Below are 23,864 nucleotides of genomic sequence, written 5' to 3' on the forward strand. Positions count from 1 at the left end.
CTAAATCCATCTAAATGTAGAAAAGGTATAGTAAAAATATGGTATTATAATCTTATGGGACCCCATTGGATATGCAATGCATGCATGACTATATTTTAGCTGAAAGCACCAGCCCACTTCTTTTAGAGAGGAGCAGAGCCACACCCCCAGTCTTTCCACCATGTATTTAGATCTTGGAGATTAGGAATTAAAAACATGAGCAATGCAAGCAAAAATGCAGATGAAAAGATTTGTGTGATACATTGCAAGCTGTAAAGTTCCTCTATGGAGGAATTCAGTTTAAACAATCACAGAAAGAGACTCGAGAATCCTCTAGTGTATGAGCTCCAAGCCTTGAAATTGGCCAACACAGTGTGTGGGCTAGCAGAAAAAGCAGAAACAGAACCTGGGGCTACCAAGGAACAGAGGGATCTGGGGAGAGATTCTAATCAATCCATTAAGAATGCAGGATTTATCAATACCCAACTGAGAAAAGGGTACTAACATTGCAGTTTTATCTGCATGATATTTATAATTGCATGCCACTCCAGTTTGCTGGCAAAATTAGTCCCAGCAAAAATTTTACTAAACTTTAGCCAGCTGAAAGTCCTCACCAGCATAATTACTATGTCAACCTCTGTTCCTTATCATGTCCTCAACTGGTTTTAGGAATTCCCAAGCACATTAATGGTCTTACTTTCTGGACTCATCATTTAAGCTGCTGCCCACAGGTTTTGTGAGGTAGTCAGCTCACCTCTGCCACTGCTGCTATTCTATAAAAATGAAATCTGCTTCCCCATCACTCCAGCAGGCACAGCCAGCACCTCCACCTCTGAAATTTTCCAGGGTCCTGTGGTTGCAATCACTGCATTGCATTCTGCACAGAAACAGAAAGAATGTCCTTCTCCCAAACTCTGTGCAATGTTGTCACCTGGGTCTTAATGCAGTATTGTGGGTGCCATGAGTCACCAAGATCTCGTCAAACAGTTCCTGTTTCTCAGGAGTCAAACAGAAATGGCCCTGCCGTCATATCCTCAGTCATCATCTCTTTCTGCTCAACACCCAGAACTACTTCAGCCCTTACCCTTCTCCCCAAAATACCTCCTTTAGCTGAAGTAAATCAAGCCAGAAAAAGCCGTCAAGCACAGCGATGAAGATCTGTGACGAGGAATGATGGGCCCTGGCCTGGCGTATCCAGTGGCTTACTCTATTGTTCTGCTGTAGATGCTATAAAGAAATGGCTCTCAAAAAGACGACTCCTATTGGATATCAGTCCTAGGAAGTCAAAGTCCTCATCTGTAACAAAGCATAAGGCAATAATTTGCTTCTAGAAGCTTCTCTGGGCTCTTGCCCCAGGATAAAAGCCTACAGAGGGGAATAGGAGGCATTGCCTGCTGCTCACTGCCAAGGCGGAGGGTGGGCTAAGGATGGACAGTGGGGGTTCACCTTCAGTTGCTGATTCAGAAAGCCTGGAAAGCAACCAATGGGAGGGCCCCAGGAAGCTGAATCCTTTAATTTGCCCAAGAATCTGATAAAATCCTAGGTTTCCCATGTGAACTAAGCAGACCAGGGAAGAGCAGGAGTTCTGGAGACCAAGAGTCCTGGAGGCTAATGTTGGCCTGCCGTTCAGTAACTGGGTAATATTGGCTAATTTGTTTAACAAGACTATTCAAGCCTTGGTTTCCTCATCTACATAATGGAGGGAAAATAATAACTACAGTTGTCATTGAAGACTCAATTAAATAATGCTGATCAAGGGTTTGCCTCAGACACAGGAAGTGGTCAGTAACTGTTGGCTACCACTACCAATGTAGTAGACTTAAACACAGGCAAGCCTGCAACTGCCTAACATACATATTAAGTCTCCTTTAGAGAATCCATTCCCTAAAAGTTGCCTTTAAATGAAAGTTAGATCAGACTGTAAATACTGTCACCTACAAAGAGGGAAAGATAGATGCTGCAGTCATGGCAGCAAGTCGCCAGAGGGCTGGGGGTTCTGATAGAAAAAGCCTTTAGGAGCTTGACCTGGACTACAGCTGGAGCAGCTGATACGGAAGAAATTAAAGAGGGACACAATGAGAAATGCACTGTGGCTTTCTTCCAAATGGTGTTTTATAAAGTTTGACTTCACATGAAAGCGAGAGGAAGAAATCTGGTTCTCTTTGAAAGGCAGGTCTGACTTTAAGTCAAGAAATGTAACAGAATCATGTTCTCGCAGGGGAAACTGTTGAGCATGGTGCTCACCGTGGAGCATGCAGTGGCAGGTGGCTCTGTGGGAGTGTGCCTGGAGGGGAAAAACTAATCCATTGACACCACAGGAACTTATTGGCTTGACGGGGCCCACTTTATCCCCCGCAGATGATTACGGAGACATGAGCAGGGACATTGAATAAACTCAGACACAGACTCCACAGTCTCATTGAGTGTCCCAAAGGAGCACCCCCACGAAATACATCTTGTACTTCTAGAGGCACTGCATGCATTATGCAGGTGCTCCCAGCTGCCCAGGAACACCAAGGTCAGCTTGGTTACTCATCGGCTCAACTGAACTTTAGGCACTGACACACTAGCACCTGCAGAAAACTGGATTCCTGTGTGTGGGTGAAAAGTGGGTCACAGAGAGAAGCTGCATATAGCATTTTCTGAGAGTTACAAGGCACACTGAATAGACGTGAATTTAAATCATGTGTGACTGTCTCCATTTTGCAGATTATCATCTACATCTATGACCAGAAATCCAATGATGAAAAATAATAATAGAGACAGATAAAATTATGGGGAATATTTTGAAAATCACGAATGTGAATTTTTCTTTTAACTTTCTAAGTTCATAATCTCTACCCAACATGACCCAAGGCAACCATCTGCATGGAAAATGGGGATTTGTTCCATAAAGAATAAACAGGCAAAGATTGAGATTATACTTAGCTTCTGACACTGAAAACAGGAAATTTTAGCAACATGGCTTATTACTAATACTCTAAATTTCTTTATTGTCTCTGCTGAAGGATTCTACTCATTTTCTTCCTCCATTGTGTGTGTGCATGTGTGTGTGTGTGTGTGTGTGTATACGTGTGCCTTTCTAGATAAGTTCTGGCTAGAGGAGCAAGTCAATAGGACCTGCAGTTCTGGGTCAACTAAAGACATTATATAGCAGAAGGGGATGGGAATCCAGGAGATAGAAAAAAACAGAGAAAAGAAAGGTTAGAGGGAAGGTCATGACATGTGTGATCTGATTTGTTCCTCTCTAAGCTTTAGTGCATATTAAATAATTGACATTCAGGGATTGAGGGCAGTTGACGACTTCTGGAACTACAGAAGAATACTGAGTTACAGTTGTTCTGTACCCATCCTATTCATAACCTTATCCAAATCAACCTAGTTGTTGGGGAGGTCAGGCCTGTGCTTTAGCTTCACTGGGTCATCTATGCTCCCAAGTAACATAGACAGAACCCAAGGACACCTGAGAATCTGGCTGGGGCCGTGGCTGAGATCCATATCCTCACTGGAATGAGGCAGGTCGGCATCCAGGACATGATCAGTTGGGCAGCAACTGGGGGTTGCCCTCAGGGTTCAGAGGGCTTCACCCATCCATGCGAGAGGAGTTGCAGACAAAGTAACCTGCAGAGCGTCACAGGCACTTACCAAAGCAAGGGAGGAGACACAGCAGCTGGAAGGCAGCTATGGAACCACACAGGACAAGGGACGTCACTCCAGAAGCTAAGGAACCCAAGAACACCAAGTGTAAAGACCCTGAAATCTGCCTTCGTTGTGAGATCTTGTAAGTCTTACCATTCCTGCCACATACCCAGATGACTTCTTGAAATGATTCTAGGGGCTAAGCAGAAGACTGACAAATAAACAATCAGATAAACAATGTCTGGTTTTTCCCTAAAGGACTGAGGTGAACATCTTTTTAAATTGCAAATCAGGTTACTTTTTAACCCATGTATGAATGTCAGTTGTGTATTGTTTCAGTTTGTTTGTTTGCTCCCAGGTAACCAGGAGCAGGAAAACCAGATTCGTTATAGCAAACATGGCAGGGCTACATATACTCTGGTCATTTCAGCTACCTTGAGAGTGGAATATGCCGGCCTTCTTTGCAATTACATCATATGAAAGCTAGGAAAGGATAGATGGACAAATAGAAGGGCTGGGCATTTGGGCCTCACCAAGATGGTCCCCCGAATGAAGGGATTTATTACAATAATAAGAACTGATGGCCAGGAGCAGTGGCTCACACCTGTAATCCCAGCACTTTGGGAAGGTGAGACAAAGTGGATCAGTTGAGCTCAGGATTTCGATACCAGCCTGGGCAAAATGGTGAAACCCAGTCTCTACTAAAAATACAAAACTTAGCTGGGCGTAGTGGTGTGCATCTGTAATCCCAGCTACTTGGGAGGCTGAGGCAGGAGAACTACTTGAACTTGGGAGGCAGAGGCTGCAGTGAACCAAGATCATGCCACTGCACTCCAGCCCAGGGGACAGAGCAAGACTCTGTCTAAAAAAAAAAGAAAAATGAAAACAATGGCAAAGTTAGATGTTGAATCTGCTCCTATATATATATATCTAGAATCTGCTCCTGTATATATATCTATATAGATATATAGAGATATAGATATATAGATATATTTTAAACAATACATCAAAATGGAATGAATTTCACTAACTCATGCTAAGAGGCAAGACCAATAAACAGCATTTTTTTAAAAACACACATTGAAATCCAAATCAGTGACTAAGCAGTGAATATATCTACTACTTGACTCCTGGGCTCCATTCAGGAAGTGACATTTGATAGCATTTCTCAGTCATTGGTTGTGTATATGCTCCTGCATCAGATACCTATTGCTGCACAGCTACTTCAAAACTGGATGCTTAAAAAAGCAAATATTTATCTCACAGTCTCTGAGGGTCAGGAATCCAAGAGCGGCTTAGCTGGGAGGTTCTGGCTCAGAGCCTCTCATGACGTTGCAGTGAAGCTGCAGGCCAGCGGGCTGCAGTCATCAGAAGGCTGGGGCTGGCAGATTAGCTTCCAAGATGGCTCACTTGCATGGCCATTGGCAGGAGGCCTCAGCTCCTCATCACGTGAGCTTCCTCACAGAACACCGGAGGGTTTTCATGACATGGCAGCTGGCTTTTCCAGACTGAGCAATTGGAGAGAAGGAGAAAGACAGCCACACTGTATTTTATGACTTTATTTCAAATGACCACTTCTGCAGTATTCCATTGGCCACACAGCCCAACATTTATACCTCGTGGGAACAAAACACTCAGGGCATGAATACCAGAAGGCAGAAATTATTGGGAGGCATCTTAGCAGCTGTGTCCCACAACTTCTTTTGAAGAAAAAATAAAGTCAACAAATTTCAGTGTTGGTATAAATTATTTGCACTATTTGAATTTGCAAAAAAACCCATGAAACTAAATACAAACCTTTTTGGCATATATAAGTTGCACAAAAAATATACTATAGCTTTTTAAAGCTTTATTTGCTAGTTCAGAAGCATCAGGCCTTGTAAAATCCAAAACTTTGTCAATTCTTAGGTGTCAATTTTGATAAGATTTCCCTTGATAACTCTACAACTGTCTTGTTTGTTCACATGAAGATAAGTCTCACGTTGCAGGGTTATTGAAACCTGAATTACATAGATATCTAATCCACTTACTGCTAGAATCAACAGAAAATTCTGCACTGCTTTTTTACTGCAGCACTTTTTGCTGATGAATGGTTGCAAGTTTGTGCAAAAAATGGAATCTGCATAATACATCTGTTCCCAGCAAAAATATGGTACTGGCTGCCACAGCACAAATTCTTTGGATTTCAGCATGCCTATATTCTGTAGGCCCCAAAATGATTCATTTCTCCTACCCCCTTTCCAATTTGAACCTCTGTGTAATTTTCCTTTTCGAATGCTATGATATCATTTGCCTTTACTTGGCACAAACGATCATAAAAGAAAATGCAAAGCAGTTGCTTAAATCATGCAACAACGCTCAATTTTAAGGCAAATCTCTAAGTGACATACAACATGCTTATATTAATTATTGTCACAGAAATTGAAAAGTGATCACAACTTCTGATGTACTGAGATGAATGTTATTCCAACATGTAACTGGGTCCTGAGGCCACAGTTTAAGCTGACACCCTCAATCAGATGAAAAAGGATCCGTCTTCACCTATAGGCACATCATCAAGTTACCCAAAAACAGAAGGGGGTAAAGGGATCACTGGAGAGCACAAGTATTGCCTACACTGCTAACACCTGTCTCCATTTGTGCTGCAAGTATGGGGATCATGCCTAGAACTTAGGCTTCCCCTTCTGATTCTCTCTCGTATTTTTCCTGTCATCTAGATTGTGAGACTCCCAGTTCTAGCCAGATATCACCACTTCAGAGGCATAACAAAAAGGCTAGAACTGCAGTGGGCATTAGGAAGCAGTTGCTGCCATGGAGTTGGCATGGTATTAGAAAATAGTATCCACATGTTGGAGGAGATTTTTGAACTCCTTGGCTCTTCACTTCCCTCTACACCCCGCCCCACCACCCCCAACAGAAAATACCCTCTGGGTCTGAGGGCTTCTTAACAAAAAATTCTCTGGCTTTGACACTAAGCATGGCTTTCAAAGATGATGGGGAGCCCCTGATCCCATAAATCTAGACTGTCAGCCAATGGCTGTTATGTTTCTAAGGGTATATCGAAAGTTTTTGCCCATCTGATCAGACAAAAGAGTCCTCATGAAGTGGCTTCTTCCCCTCCAGTGCAGAAGGCCCCTTGGTACCAGCTCACCGAAATCCTGCAGGAGGAGGCTGTAGCTTCAGCTTCTGTAGCTCTGTCTGCTGGGCTTACTGCAGCTGGCTCCAATGCCAGTACTGGAGAGACACCACGTGCGGGGTCTTCCTGCTCAACCCCCCTCTTCCCTGCCATTAGGAGATGAGAGTCCACATCCTCACTGAAAGAGACAGGCAAGTCAAATCTCTCACACACAGTCGAGTATGCACACACTTGAGGCCTCTGTCGAAGAGTAAACGCAGCTGTCTTTTCTCCATGGAGAAAGCCGCCTGCCTCTTTTCTCCATGGAGAAAGCCTGCTCTGCTCTCTTACTAATCAGGATGTTGCCTGAGGATGCTTTTCACCAGGACTGGAGAGAAAGCACTGGGAAGCTGGGAAGCGAGGTGTGCATGTTTGTATGTGCTGATGCTGACTTCACTCCAGAGCCTTTGCTTTTTAAAAACATACTTTCAAAACCCTAAAGATAAAAATCTAAAAGGCGGGGGAATGATTGGCGACAGAGAAACTGCTTTGTTAAGAAACCCCTTGGGATAAGATTCTCTGATATACTCAGGGTCCAGCTCATGGTGGGGAAGTTCTCAGGAATCCATTTGACTGAGGGTCATGTTCATTCTTTGTTGCTGAATTGCTGCAGGGAATCCTAACTACAGCTTAACAAGGAGGATGAGGAAAGCCTCCCAGGGGCTGAGCCAGATATGCTAGCAGTAGGCTTGGGTCCCCTGCGCAAAATTTCCATGCAGCTTAGCAGCAGTCAGACTCACCTTCCATTGCTAATGCAAATGAATCCTAAAGATGTCACTAAGGGGATCATTAAAAGCGAGCTGTAAGCTCTTGCTTTAGCTGCTGTCACCCAGGCTGGTAGGAGCGGACAATATCAAGAATTGCATTAGATCTGCAGCCAGGAAGTAGTTTAAAGCATGACATCATGAGGTTGTCAAGGTAACTGGCCAGGCTACCTCTCTGGACTCCCGTGGTCCATAATGACAGGACCTCTTAATGCACACTGAGCTACAGGAAAGGACATGCAGAGGAGTAGCCTGCAGCCTGAGGTGTGACTGCTGGCAGCCTCTACGCTCAGGCAAGTGCCGCCCACCCCGGGATTGTGTTGCGGGGCTGGATCACATGGTGAGGCCCAGCAGTCCAACAACCCTCACTGACCACTGCGAGAGGGGAACAACTCTCTCTGCTATTATCAACTGCCATCTCTCTCTGATATTATCTGCTGGTATTATCAACCAACTATCCAGAAGAATGCTGCCTTCCCTGTCCTCACCCTGAGACATCTGAAAGAGGCTGCGAAACTCAGAAAGAGTATCTTTTACTCTGAGAGCACCAGGCTGCAGCGTCCCTGTCCCTCCTACAATGGAACTCTATTAATTCCCTAGGGCTATGTCACAAAGCACCACAAACTGGGCCGGGTGTGATGGCTCATGTCTGTAATCCCAGCACTTTGGAAGGCCAATGCAGGCGATCACTTGAGGTCAGGAGTTTGAGACCTGCCTGGCCAACATGGAGAAACCCATCTCTACTAAAAATACAAAAAATTAGCTGGGCATGGTGACGCACACCTGTAGTCCCAGCTACTCGAGAGGTTGAGGCAGGAGAATTGCTTGAAGCCCTGAGGCAGAGGTTGCAAGACTCCATCTCCAAAAAAAAAAAAAAGAAACAAAACAAAACAAAAAAAACACCGAAGCACCACAAACCAAGTGGCTTTAAACAACAGAAATTTAGTCTTTCACTGTTCTGGAGGCTAAAAGTCCAAGATTAAGGTATAGGCTGGGCCATGCTGCCTCCAAAGCCTCTAGGGGAGGATTCTCCTAGCACCGAGGGTTGCTTGTTTTGCAGCAGCCTCCACCTTCATGTGTCTGTGGCTTCACATGGCGTTCTCCTCTGTGTGTGTCTCTGTGCAAATTTTCCTCTTCTTATAAGAACACCACTCATATTAGATTTGGGCCCACCCCAATGACTTCATCTTTCCAAAGAGTTGACTTCATTGCAAACACCCTCTTTCCAAATTAGGTCCCATTTATACAGGTTCTAGGGCTTAGGACTTGAAGACATCTCTTTGGGAGGACAAAATTCAACCCACAACAGGCCTAGTCTTCATTCTGCACAAATATCAGTACACACAGGACTTGTCCAGGCCTGCAGCAGGACAGGCCCCGAGTTAGCTGAAGACAAGAAGAAAAGCAAACCAAAGCCAAGCTGTGGGAGTAGAAACAACAGCAAAATGCAGAGCAACCCATGGCCTTGAAATCAAGTCTACTTGGTGACTCCCAGCCTGCCAACAGCCTCCGTCACTGCTCCTGTCTCCTTTTCTGTGACTAAAAGAAAGTCTTTGGGACAAGGAACTCATCAATAAAGCTAACTGGGCAGGGATGCACTTTCTGTCAAAGGGAGGAGAATGTGCCACCCCAACCAGTACCATAAGAATTATTTTGAACTGAAAGCAATCGAAAAGAAACAGACAAAAGAAACACTCTCTGCCCTCAATTTTTCTACCAGAAGGGGCAGGATGATTCTTAATCACCAGAGACAATTCTGAATCCTTATCTAGACTGTGCAGAGGAATCTACATAATAAATCTTACATAATCAACCCTTGTCTACCAATAGTTTCTCCTGTATACTTACGTTCCCATAATTTGCAGCCCCTGGAAGCCCAAAGTCATTTTCCTTAGTGTTGCTGCTTCTCTAAAAAAAATTAGTGTCCTTTTGCAAAGGTGCTATATAAGCTCAAATCCAAACCATCCTTTGAGTTGCTCATCTCCTTGTTCTAATGTGAACGCATGATGCACATGCCCATAAACTTATGTTCGCTTTTCTCTTGTTAAGCTGTCTTTTGCCAGGGTCTTACTGACAGGGCCTTCATTTGGAGAACCCAGAATGGGTAGAGGAAGAAGATTTTTCCTCCTATACACCATAGGCACCAGGAAAACATAGAGAATGATATCCTGGTTTTCTGTTCAGTATTACTCTCCAAGACTTCTAGGCTTGGCAAAGATTTCTGAGTTCTGTGAATCCTTCAGCCTGAGCAGCCCAGGAGGAAACCCTCCTGTGAGATGTGCCTGCCTTTGCTGTCTTTGAATGGCTGCTGTTCCTGTGGGGTTAGCACAGAACTTTTGCATCATGTTAATATCAGCAGCCTGCCAGAACTCTTCAGAAAAGTATTCTTCTTGTGAATCAAAGTTACAAGGTGGAGAATTCCACTCTCAGAAACATAAAAGACCTGAAGGCTGTGCCACTCCTCTCGTGCCCTTTCTCTCAGGAGTACAGACAGGAAGTTTCAAAGATTTCTGCCTGAAGCTAATACTGTGCTATTTGAAACGTCACCCTTAACAATGGGATGAAAACCACGGACGCTGAAATAGCAATTTTGTCTCTGGAAATAAGGATATGCTTAATTTCAGGTGAGAAGACAATAATGGACAATGAAATAGGAGAAAGTGATTCCTACAGCCAAAGGAAGGAGGTAGATAAAAGGAGAGACTTGATCCATCCCAAAGTTTTTTTCCATGTTTAGGGATTATTTTTTCCATATCTTGAAGCCAACTTGGTCTTAGGAAAATTGTGACTTTCATTTAGTCATTTGCTGGGTGCTTTACATAGATATCTCACTTAATCTTCACAGACCCCTGAGAAGGTAATGCAGCATAGTAGCAGATAGCCAAGGCTCCAGAGTCTGATGGTTCCACTCAAGGCTGTACTTCCACATTATACCTCCCTATGTGACTCTAGGCAAGTTGTTTGTGCTGTAAAATGGGAGATCCAAATTCCAATTTCATAGCATGGGTGTGAAGATTAAAAGAGATAACCTGATGAAGTGCTCAATAAACAATGACTCCTATTATTAGATACTGCGAGTATAATATTCTTATTTTCTACAAAGGTTTCTTTCAGAAAGGCTAACTAACATGCTCTGGTCAGACAATGAAATGTGCGGGACAGGATTCAACCTGTGATTGTCTGACTGCAAGCTCTGTCCCCCTCAGCGTTGACTATTATGCATGACTGCCTCCTTGACAATCTAGGCCAATGCTGCCTCTGGGGCTTCCTGAACTCCATTTCAGTTCAGGCTCCTGCCTTTCAGTTTCCTCCAGTACCCTAACGGCCTCTCCTCAGCCCAGAGCTGAGGTCTCCCCTTTGGAACTCATCCTCCCTAGAGAGCAACTCCAACGAAACCTCTTTTCCTCGAGATCCCTTCTGTCAGCATTACCCTTGGCTTTCTGAAGTGACAGTGGTCACATAGGTCTGCTAAAATATCAGCAGCTCATGGTGGTTTAATTCCTTGCCCTTCAATAATTCAACAGTAACACCAACGAGAGCATTACAAGCCACTATGGTCAGGCAGTGAGTGGCACTGCTGATGCAGCCCAAGCTTGTAAAACATAGCCCTGGGTCTCAGAGAATTCACAGTCTAGAAAGGAAGGAAGACATGAAAATAATGAACTCTCATGCTCTAAGGAAAGTGGTTTTGAACTGGGCTGATGTCTATGAATGACGAGCTGTGGGAGCACCAAGGTAGAGACATGCTGGCTGGGTCTGGACGATGGGGTCACATTGAACCAACAGACATACGGCAAAGCATTCTGGATAAGAGCAAAAGATGATAGAATAAGTGTGAACCTGAGTGACCTGGGGTTATGGGCTGCCAGAGGAATAACGATAGGGCATGGCTTACCCACAAAGAGGCCCAACGGGCAGGTCCTTGAATGACTGCTGTGTAAGCCCTTTGCTTTTTCTCCTTTAGGTCAGTGTTCTCAAACTTTAGCCTACCTCAGAATCAACTGCCAGCTTGATAAAGCACAGCCTTCTGGGCCTCACCCTCAGAGTTTTTGCTTCAGTACTCTGGGGTGGGAACTGATAATTTACATTTCTAACATTCCCAGGTGACTCTAAGGCCACTTCTTCTAGGACTACTGTATGAGTCCATTCTCATGCTGCCATGAAGAAATACCCGAGACTGGGTACTTTATAAAGAAAATAGGTTTAACTGACTCTCAGTTCCTCATGGCTGGGGAGGCCTCAGGGAACTTACAATCATGGAGGAAGGCACTTCTTCACAGGGCAGCCGGAGAGAGAATGAATGTCACGTAATGGGAGAAACCCCTTATAAAATCGTCAGATCTCATGAGAACTCACTCATTATCACAAGAACAATATGCGGGAAACTGCTCCCATGATACACTTATCTCCCCCTGTTCCCACCCTAAACACGTGGGGATTATTACAATTCAAGAGTGAGATCTGTCTCACCCAGATGTTAAAGTTTGGGGAGGATAAATTGAGATTCACATTATAAAAGGGCTGTGGAACAATAACTATAATACAAATACAAGTTATTATTTTTAAAGATTTTCCAATTCCCCCAAAAGAATATAACATATATATTCAAAGAAATTGTTACTAGGACCAGTAATTTTTTTTCAGGAATACTCTAATAGGCAGTTTTCTTTGTTTCACTGTGTGTTAATAAATAACTCTTTATATGTGTTAGAGGAACAGAAGAAAATGTGAAAGCTGTTAACAGTAAGGCAAATAAATAGAAATAAGTCAAGTGTAAGATTATTCAATCAAGTGTGTTTAGTTAATGTATGAACGATGATGAGTGACATTAAGTTACAAGGCAATTCAGGGAATGTTCACTCAATATCATTTTTGTAAAGTAATGGGAAAAAGCAAATATTCATCTGTTTTCTTAATATACGTAATTTAAAAGTCTCCAGGCCTCCTCAAACTATAGGTTCCACTGATATCACACTGACATGCATTTATAGATTGGGCTGGCAGACATGATAACAGGCCCTCTGTATAACTACAGGCAATCTGCACAGACTTCACCAATTAGTCTAAGAATCCCTGGGGTATTTCACATCTGTTCATGATTATTTCAGGTTTTTGTTGATGTCCACCACCCACAAGCCTCAGAAAAATGTGCCTTTTTGGAGTATGTGTCTTTAGCATCTAGAAAACCATTTCTTGCAGGGTTGCAAAATTACGTAACCTCTGAAGAGCCTGTAGGCCCTACCTAAATGGAAATCCTGCAGTGTCAGATTCCAGAATGGGGAGGCTGGCCTCTTTCCTTGGTTCTTGCAGCTGGATCCTGGGGATGGGCTGGGGAATGACCAACGAAAAGCCAACAGCGTTTTCCCTTGCTTCATGTCATTTAGATTAAGGCAACTCTTAAAAATGGCCATTATCAGAAACATACCTTCATGCCACCATAGAACAATACTTACTGTTTTACAAACAATAAATAGACTTGATCTCTTGATCTCAGATATCTTGAAAGCTTTATTGGATTTCTAGTGGTGACTCTGGTGAACGAACTTTTCTAAGGAAACAGACAAGGTGTTGAAAAACAGAAAAGAGATAAGATACATTCTCCAGCTCCAATGAGACCAGCCACAGCTACACTTGGCTTGGGATCGGTGATCTGCACACCTAGCCGTTTTCCAGAGCAGTCCTGGCCTCCCCGTAGCCCGCTTTGTGCTCACAGCAAGTTCAGCCCTGCTGTGCTAATTTCCTGGTTGCTTTTCTCTGGCAAGGGGACGTTTGTGAAATTCTCCATTCAAGCTGTAAAGAATGATTTTCAATCTTTTTGCTTTTGATAAGAAATAGCAGATCAGGTCACCCTGCCTTCCAGAGCAGCACAATGGAGAAACATCACAGGTAACAGCCTTTGTGGCTGTGCTCCCAAGAGGAGGAGCTGCTGCCCCCGCCCCGCTGCCCTGCTGCACAGGTTGCGAAGCCCTCACTGCATGCTCAAGCACAGGGAATCGGGTGGGGGGGGTTGTGTATGCATGGCTGTGGGGTGGTTCACATTCTAACAAATGGATAGTCTCCTCTCAATTAACTCATTGCAGGGAGCCACAAATTCAAATGCTGTAGAACCTCTCCCTTGAACAAGTGACAAGCCTTTCCTCTTTTTGTTGGTTTTCACACACACACAAATGATAAATTTACTTGTAAGTTATGATCTGTGCAATGCTCAAACACTATGTGTTACCAACCCTGCCTGGAAGAGAATATGAAATCCAGCCACATGCTGCAGAGCCATATGAGTTGATAGAGTTGGAACAGTTGCTTTGAGCTAATGGGAGGTTTTTCCTTCTACCATACTACTAAGGAGACACAATGCCACTGGTGTTAACTCCAGGCCTAAATTCAAAATCTCGATGTTGTTGCTTGTAAACAATTTTACAATCTTGCATCTTGTAACTAATTTTTTAAAGGTAAAACATGCAAAAGAAATGATGGAACATTAAATCATTGTCATTATCTTTGATTTCTGTTTCATCTGGTAGTTAGAAGCAAACTGACTGGGATTATGGGAGATACTGGATTTGGGATTAAAACTAACTACAAACAAAACAGGTTTGTGGATAATTTGGAATGTTTTGTTAAAGTGTGAGGTTGGCATGTTTCCTTATAATTATTTAAAATCCATGAAAAGAAGGGTTTAATTCACTAATTTCCTTTATATCTTGAACATTTCCTTTTAATATAAAATTAAATGCAAAGTAATAAATAATTACTATGTTCTCTAAATCCTTCCATTTGTTTTAAAAAGCAAAAAAAATGGTGTTAATAAAAGTTAATTCTTTAATGTAATTTCTTTGCTTATGGTTATACAAATGTTCACTAAAAGTAATCACAAAGTCAATGGAAAAGTTGGGAGGGCATTTGTGGAATAATGATTAAGCAGTTTAAAAACGTCAAAAATAAACATCAGTCTCTCAATTCCTGAAAAATATGAGTTGCTAAGGATTCTCCTTGCATTAGTCAAGTTGTCCAGAGAAATAGAACTGATATGACATACACATAGATAGAGAGAGATGTCAATTGCAGGGACTGTGTAAAGCCTGTCTGGCAGGCCCTTAGGCTGGAACTTAGGCAGAAGCAGTTTAGAGAAAAAAATTCCTTCTTCTGTCTGAAATCTCAGTCTGCTCTTAAGGCCTTCAGTTGACTGGATGAAGTCTGCTCACATTGTGAAGGGCAATCTATTTAAAGACTGTAAATGTTAATCACATCTGTAAAATATCTTCACAGCAATATCTAGAATGGTGTTTCACCAAACAACTGGACAGCATAGCATAGCCAAATTGACACATAAAATTAACCATCATGCTACTGAAAGTAGAATTATGGGCATGGTGGCTCAAGCCCGTAATCCCAGAACTTTGGGAGGCTAAGGTGGGTGGATCACCTGAGGTCAGGAGTTCAAGACCAGCCTGGCCAATGTGGTGAAACCCTGTCTCCACTAAAAAAAAAAAAAAAAAAAAAAAATGGCCAGGCATGGTGGTGGGCGCCTGTAATCCCAACTACTTGGGAGGCTGAGGCCTGAGGCAGGAGAATCACTTGAACCCGGGAGGTGGAGGCTGCAGTGGGCCAAGATCACCAATGCACTCCAGCCTGGGTGAAAAGAGTAAAACTCTGTTTCAAAAAAAAAAAAAAAGGTGTGCTAAGAGCGAAGTTAAGAATTGTGTTGTAATTCCCTTAACTATTATTTTCCCACAAGAAACACTGCTTATTATTTAGTCCTCAGAGAAATGGATTTCTGTCTTGAAGAATATGTGTGTGTGCATTTGTAAGCGAGTTAACAAAATAAAGCTATGATTAATGACTTTAACATAATTTTGACTTGATTATAAAATTTGATTATAAATTTTAAAGGAAATATCTTATTCACATGTACTTTTTAGCCCAAGGACTTGACATATAAATAAAATAAATTATTTTTTACAAATCAAACGGTAGTCTGATATTGGTGGATTATCTCATACTGAATTAACCTCTGCACAGGTGATTACTATAAATTCTGTTCAAAACATAAATCTATTTCAAGGCACCAAGAGCACCTAAAAGCAGACAAGCACTGGGGCTGGGGAGGAGGTGGCACATGCAGGAAGGAACTTTAGTGGCTAGGATCCACATTTATACAACTTTTCTCTCAGGACTTTGCCTTGTCTGTAGCACAGGATGGTTAGAACTCACAGAAAGCAACATTCTTATGGCTTACAGTGTTAGAGAAAGTTGTTTGAGGCTATCAGAGAACCTGGAAATTAAGGGGGAAAAATCCTAGGAAGGAAGTCACTACAGGCATATGGCGAGGGGAGCTTCCAAAATTACAAACAAATGACCATTAAATCCTTGGCTGAACACTGAACTGTGTATGCCCAAAGAAAACAACAGAGTCCAGCAGAAGGCAACAGCTGGAAGGCTAAAAATAAAATCTGAGCACAGGTTCCAGTTACCGCCTGGTACAGAAGAAAGAATTTGGAATTTGAGTCCTGCCAATAACCTTGTTTAATAGAAAGAGAAACCTGAGATATTTAAAATTTACCATATGGTATAGCCAATATGACTTTGTTGTGACTTTTGTTCTTGTCCCAAGAAAACTGACCAGAAATAATGTTGGCAAATGTGGCCTACATATAAGCACATACACTGATGCATCACAATTTGGTGAACGATGGTCAAGAATAATTACCAGTGGATTCTCAGCCATGATCCATCTGTGCCAGGTGATAAAGCATTTTCATCAAAATGCTATCTGGTGAATAGCTCTTTTAACTTGTAGAATCATCAAAATGGGGGAAAAGAGAATGAGTGGAACACTAATCAACAAGATCTAGATTCAAATGGCCTTGATAAGTTGAAGAAGAGGTTGAAATTTAATAGAATGCAATTGAATGGAAAAACTCTTAGGAAAGAGGACCAGAAAGCATAAAGAAATACAACAAAGCCAGTGATAGACTAGTTCAGTGGTTCTTGAACTTTTGGTATCGGGACCCCTTCACTCTCTTAAAAAATATTTTGGCTATACAAAACTATAATTTATATGAATTTTATCTATTGGTACTTAATAGATTATAAACTAAAATTGAGAAATTTTGAAATGTATTTTTAATTTATTTAAATATAGCAATAAAAATTCCATTTTATACTAACTTAAGTAACATATTCTTATGAAAAAAAAATAGTGGCTGACAAGCCTGGCATTATTTTACATTTCTGCAAATTTCCTTAATGTCTGGCTCACTAGAAGACAGCTGGAGTCTCATATCTGATTCTACATTCAGTATGTTAAAATATCACATACCACGTGCCCTCTGGAAAACTCTACACTTGTGAAAGCATATGAGTGAAAACTAAAGCTACAAATAACATCCTGATATTATTACAAAAATAGTTTTTACCTTGTGGACCAACTGAAATGGTCTTAAGAACCCCCAGGAATTCCCTTGGAGAAAATTTACATGGAATATAAATATTCTTATGCTCTGGGTCACTTTTTAGACTTTCATTAACATATTTCTTTTCTGCTTCTTTTCCACTGACACTAGTCTTTCAGTCTTCTTCTTTATAGCTTTCAGACCACACTTGTGCTTGTCTCTCCTTGTAGGCAAAGTGGGCAATCCAGATGTATCACTTGACTTTCTGACTACTGGGAGAATTTCCCTTCATCATTGCACACCAGGGATATCCCTCAGGTATGGTATAAACTTGCAACCTCCCGCTTCAGACTGGTTCCAGCTCATTGTACAGAAATGTCTTTAAGTCAGGCTTGACTATTTTTCTCAGTCCCCATGAGTACATAGTTGTAGGATGACGGAGTTGTACACAATGCAGCAAAACTAGCTGCACTAAGGTTATGTGCCAAATGATCATGCAACATACTGGTGCTTTCAGTACCCGCTGAAATCTAATTTTATAATTTATGATGATTAGCTTCTCAAATTTATGGCTCAGTGGGTCATAGGATACCCTGTTTATGATGAAAGCTCAATTTGCATGGTCACTTGATATCTCTAGAACTTAATAGCAAGCCAAGGGCTATTTCTAAAGAAAAGAATAAATATTTTTGGAAGAAGGTACAACTCTGCTCCAAAACCCAAAAGGCCTACACCATGACTATCTTAATGGGACTTTCCACAATATCCCTGGAGTATCCCCATCTACCATAGAGAATTTGAAAACCTAGGGTCTGCTGTGACACAAAGTCCAAGAAGTAAATAGAAGTGCTTAAAATGCAGACTGGTTTAGCTGCTCCCAAAAGTGATAAATGGTTTCCTTCAAAAACCCCAGGGTTCCTTTCTTATGTAGTAAGAGTTGTGCAAAATCTAGAAACTTGTCTTTCTTTAGATGTAATATTCTGACATGCCCTGAACTATATGAGTGCCAGAAATTTCTCAGAGATAACAGGCACATAAATTTTCATCGTGTTTGTATTCCACCTTTGACAGGCATGTATCTCACCAGGTGTTTGGGTTGTCTGTTGTTCTATAACAAATCACTAAATTGTGGTGGCTTAAGAGAACAACAATCATTGTATTACCTCTCATGTTTTCTGCACATCAAGTGGGAAGGTCTTGACTGGGCACTTCTGACTCAGGGCCTCTGCTGTAGCTGTGGTCAGATTGCATCTGGTGTGGGAAAGATGAGGAGCTGAGGCATCTGGAGGAAGGCCGGGAATTTCTCCGTTCATAGAATCTCAGGACTCCTTGTATGATCCTTCCACTTCCCTCCAGCAGGACAATCTTTCTGTTTATATGACAGGTGGAGGCATCAAGCACAAAGATTCTACTGAATAAAATGAAAGCCATTTCCTCTTGTCTAACTGATATGGTTTGGCTGTGTCTCCACCCAAATCTCGTCTTGAATTGTAGCTCCCATAATTCTCAAGTGTCATAGGAGGGACCAAGTGGGAGGTAATTGAATCATGGGGATGGGTCTTTCCCGTGCTCTTCTTGTGATAATGAGTAAGTCTCAGGAGATCTGATGGTTTGGTAAAGGGGAGTTCCCCTACACAAGCTCTCTCTTGCCTGCTACCATGTAAGATGTGACTTTGCTCCTCCTTTGCCTTCCACCATGATTGTGAGGCCTTCCCAGCCATGTGGAACCGTGAGTCAATTAAACCTTTTTCCTTTATAAATTACCCAGTCTTGGATATGTCTTTATTAGCAGAGTGAGAACAGACTAATACAATAACCTAGCCTTGTAGGATGCAAAACCACTTCTAATGTGCTCTTCTGGTTGAAGCAGTTAGAAAAACCCACCCAATACCTGAGCCATTTGAGGAAAATATAATCTGACAAACCAGGTATCAAGGCTATCTACTAATTTCTGCTGAACAGGTGCTGTAGCATGAAATTAATACAGAGGACCAGAGTGATTAGAATGATGAGACAATCATGGTTTAGATTATGATAGTCTGCAGGAGAGTTGGCCTTGCCCTGAGGTAATATTGCAAAAGTATACTGCTATGCCTTTCAGGTGAAAGTAGATTGTTTCTAGTACCCTATTTATTCGCATAATTATATATTTTTTTCCAGAAATACAACTGGTGCATAGCAAGGACAGAGCAGATGTTTCTTTACTTTAGAAAAGAGATTGCACCTGGAACAAGAGACAATTTAAATCACCACCTGATTGGTTTACAATAGTTTCCTATTATTCTCCTAGACCCCTTCATCTCCTGAGTGAAGGAATAAATGTCTTATTTGGGAATAAAATAGATATTCCTGAAGCATTTATGTTTTTGGATGTTGGCTACAATTTACCTTGGGGTTCAGTATTGCTTAAATTTAACTTTCTAGTTACAAGTGCAATTCCAAACTCTTATGTTTGGCTCTTCCTACCGTAATAGTCTTCTCTCCTTTAGTCAGAAGAGTTATTGTAGGAAATCTGCCAGCAGCCAAGTTTGTCTGTTATAGCCAGACTTTCAGAAACCAAAGATAAAATCGTTTTCTTTGTGTTTGTATTCCACCTTTGACAGGCATGTATCTCAACAGGTGTTTGGATTGTCTGTTATTGTGTAACAAATCACTCTAAATTGTAGTGGCTTAAAAGAACAAAAATCATTTTATTAGCTCTCATAGTTTCTGCAAGTCAAGTGGAAAGGGCTTGGCTGGACATTTCCGGGTAGGCTTGCAGACAATGGGGCCTACTGTCAGACAGACTTGGGCCCCAACTCCACTTAACCCTTGATCTCTAAAAGCCCCCACAGTCATGTTTTATGTCCTCAGAGATTTACATGTTTCAATGCCAGTGGTCAATAATCCCTACAATTATTTGGCATTTTCTTTTCCCCGTTGTTCTAATAAATGGCTGCAGATGTCTTTGAGAAAGCAAGGAAGGAATCTTGTACAATGTATATGTCCTTGTTTCAATGACTTACTGTTGTTCTGCAAGGATTTATGAACTGGTTCATGTTACGGAATTGAAAGAGTGACAATCACTCTCAATCAAATGACTCAACCCATAGCTTCATTTCTAGATCTAGATGTGCTTGTTTGTTTGGGGTTGTATAGACTAAGCAAGACTTTACAAGCCTATCCATTTACTAGAGTCCTAGGGAATCTCATGCTCAATTAAGCACCAACAAAGATTTCTATGGGTCAGACTTGTGATTACACTCTAGCCTACTAATTATTTCAGCAACAGATCACTTTTTTCTGGTGATTAATTACTGACACTGGAGATGTCATCATATCCTAAATTGGGGAGCTTGTTTCAAAGCCATAATTTTTCAAAGCCTTCATCACAGGCCTACCAAAGATAACAGCATTTGCTCCCAAGCACTTTACAAAAATATGTGTACTTTCATAGCAAATATATTTTCCAGTCTTTAGTTAAGGGAGTATCCTTGAGCCCTATTCTGATTACATGTTAAAGGTGAAGAGAAATGAGTCACACAGCAGAAAATCAATTAAAAAGTCTTATATCCTTATGTCTTTGGATTCCTCCTCTACATATATATGAGCATGTATTTGAGTATCAAGTAGCTATACTAGGAGAAAAGTACCTAGATAGTACCTTAATAATCTAAGAAATTTTTAATATTTTAACACCATTTAGTGTAGACATCATTGAAACAAGCAGCAAACATAAAAAGGTGGAGTTTTGGCCTGTGTCTGTCCCACAGTGGGCTCAGTGTCAACAAACCTATTTCATCATTATAGTTTCTTATCAAGTGTATTTTATTGTACTGCAAAACTCAGTAAACTGAGAATTGTATTTCCCAAATTTCCTTGAGGCTAAGGTTTTGCATGTTAATTAAATAAATTTGTGCTGACTAGAAGTACCTATATAAGATTTGAAGGAAAGGAGAATAAATGCCGACCATCAGCTACAACCATTGTAGTAACCATTAAAACCAAGCAACAAAATAAAATGAGCCAAGACAAGAGCTTTGAAATAATTTATTATGAAGTATAAAACTAAAATTTCCAAAATTTTTAAGTCACACAGAAAAAAAGTATGAGCTTTTCTACAGTGTTAATAGGAAAAGTGAAATATCCTTTGTAAGTAATCTTCCTCTATGTTCTATAACATACATCTTAGTGTTGTAAAAATAATTTGTAAAATAAATGTGAAAAGAAAGGACATTTGTTTTAAAAAATTTATTGATGAAATGTTTAATCAAAATCAAATATGAAGACTACTGATCTATGAGACAAAGAAATAGGCCAACAATAATTATGTGGGGGGCATTATAGTTTAAAAAGCAATAGAAACTTAGATATATATGTCTGTATATGCTATGTAGAAAACACACAGGTACACACACATATATATACACACACATACATATTTCTGTAAGCACTGTCATTATCAGACTATTCAATGCCAGTGGCCCAACCTTGACGCCTTTATCAGTTATGAACATATTTCTAAAGTCATTTATTTCCATTCACCAGGTCAATGATTTTTGGCTGCCACTACTACGACAAGGATATTAAGTTATGAAAACGTTTATCAATGTTCTCCTTCAAAAGAAATTTGAATGATGCAGGTAATAGACATGATGAATTGCCAGCCAAAAGAGCCAGGTGAGGCTCATCAGAAACAGTTCAAATTCTGCATTAACTTTTCAGCCAGATTTCCAAATATGTAAGACCTTCTCATTGACCAAGCAACTTAATCTCAAAGGCTAACGCTTCTTGCTCTCAGCTACATCATATGATCTTGTGATAGATATAACAACAGCAGTCCTGAAGATGATTTCTGTAAAAATAATTCTGGAAAGGACTTTAAAATTCAGAACTTTTATATTAAATTAACTTCATCAATGAATGAACAAGGCCAGATAGCTTTTCTAAGAAATATAAATTGCCTAATAGTAATGCACTGAGATAGTGCATATTATGCAAAAATGTAATACCATGTATGGTACTTTCCAATAGCCTTCTTATTTTCATGAAAATGAGATCTAAATTGCTGAACAGAAAGAACAGATCTACTTTTGCCTGAGCTATATTTTTAAGAGTCAAAATTTAATAGAGATACTTTACCCTAAATCCTCTATTGCTCAAAAAAAATTTACATTCTTTTCTAGGCATTTTCATCACACTCTGACAGCAGAGATGATGAATCTTAGAACATAAAATCATTAGCCAAAATGACCTCCTGTAGAGATGCTCAAATAATAATAGAAAAGGGATATTGAGTGATTAGAAATTATCTAAAAGATTTTCACAGATGCCTCTCTATTTTCTCCAGCATTCTTTAAAATGCAATAAAAAACAGAAATAAAGGGAAGAGCTGCCTCTGTTATCTAAAATACGTCATATACAGTAGAAATTTAGACCAGTGAAAGCCTACATACGTGGTAAAGGTGTCTCCTTAGAGATACTTCGCCATATGGAAACCTAAGGAAACAAGATGCTCAAGATATTCACTGTTCAGAAGCCAATAATCACTTCCATGCATCTGAACATCGCTTACTCTGATATGTACTACTTTGAGCTGATGTGAAAATTTGCAAACCGTATATTTCAGTGAAGTCTGCCAGCCTCTAGCATAGTGGTATTTTTATTACTCCAATAAAAATTGTTGCTTTTACTCTACCATATGAATTCTACAAGTAGCATGTATTTGAGTATCAAGGAGCTATACTAGGAGAAAAGTACCGAGATAGTGCCTTAATTTTAGTACTATAATTCATAATAAATATAGAATTGCGCTTCTTGTCAGTGATAATATGTTTCTCATCATAGAAGGTGAGGGATTCTATTTCTCCTATATTTTCCATGAATGATAATGATATCAGAGCAACAATAATCCTATACTCTTTATTCAGTTTTTACTATGTGGTACCAGATTTTTAAAGTTGTTTTGTGCATTATCTCATTAATTTTCAGAACAACCCTAGGAGGTTGGTATTATTTCAGAGCTCTATTGCAGATAAGGAAATGAAGGCTAAAGAAAGGTTAAGCAAATTGCTCAAAGTTAAATGGCTGTGTCAGATCTGCACTTCGAGCTATGTGATCCCAAAGCCCATGCTCTTAACCACTAGGCTATTATATTGCTCTTCCTTGAAGTAAAATGTTATGTCTGATACCAAGGCAAGAAAAGCTTTTTATAGAGCCTGTTTTTCACCTATGACTCATTTTTTCTGCCATACAATTTTAATAAGGACATGAAGGGTCCTGGGGTGAGCACTTTCCAGACCTCTCAGGCTGTTCTTGATGGGCGCTTGCAGAGATCATGACTCATTCTTCCTCTGTCATCCTGCAAGTGGGCTGTGTGTGACACGGCAACCCAGAATCCAGACTCTTTCTCCACGGCTCGTGCAAGTCTGCGACTGAAGAAATTCGGGGATGGTTTAGACAGTGGGATTGAGGAAAATAAATAAAATCTATAGAGCACTTTTTCTGTTAGGTAAAAGTAGACAGAATCATGGTATATAATAAGTTATTTATATATTTACATAATAAAATATTTACTATGCAAATCCAATCATAAAATGCTGCATCATCAAAAATAAGGTGATATTTACAAATAAATTCTTCTTAAAATACCCTTGGAACATCTACCTATAAATATTATTTATTAAACAAAGATTTCTAGGATTTTTTAAGTGATGACATGTTATTTGTTTACCAATTTCAGAAAGACATTATAATAAGAATCCTCTACATTTACTAAATCAAACCCAAAATGATTTTTATTACCAGTTTACAATGTTTATATATTTAACCATGAAGAAGTTATGAGACAGGATAGTTTAAGTTGCATTTTCCTCAGTGATTTAGAAGGAATTCAGGTAGCAGTGCCTATAAAAAGTATGGGTTCATTTTCTTAGT

The 23,864-nt window shown here is 40.5% G+C and overlaps 1 long non-coding RNA gene across 1 annotated transcript in view; it reads left to right on the forward strand.

The window, feature by feature from the left end:
• Positions 1-23,864, forward strand: part of LOC129463534 (uncharacterized) — a 257,111-nt gene that overhangs the window by 59,300 nt on the left and 173,947 nt on the right. The window contains exon 2 of the long non-coding RNA XR_008651213.2: positions 17,180-17,267. This is a non-coding gene — a long non-coding RNA (uncharacterized lncRNA). The remainder of the gene's footprint in view (positions 1-17,179; positions 17,268-23,864) is intronic.

The sequence above is a fragment of the Symphalangus syndactylus genome, chromosome 15 (assembly GCF_028878055.3).
Source record: "Symphalangus syndactylus isolate Jambi chromosome 15, NHGRI_mSymSyn1-v2.1_pri, whole genome shotgun sequence".
NCBI classification, from domain to species: domain Eukaryota; kingdom Metazoa; phylum Chordata; class Mammalia; order Primates; family Hylobatidae; genus Symphalangus; species Symphalangus syndactylus.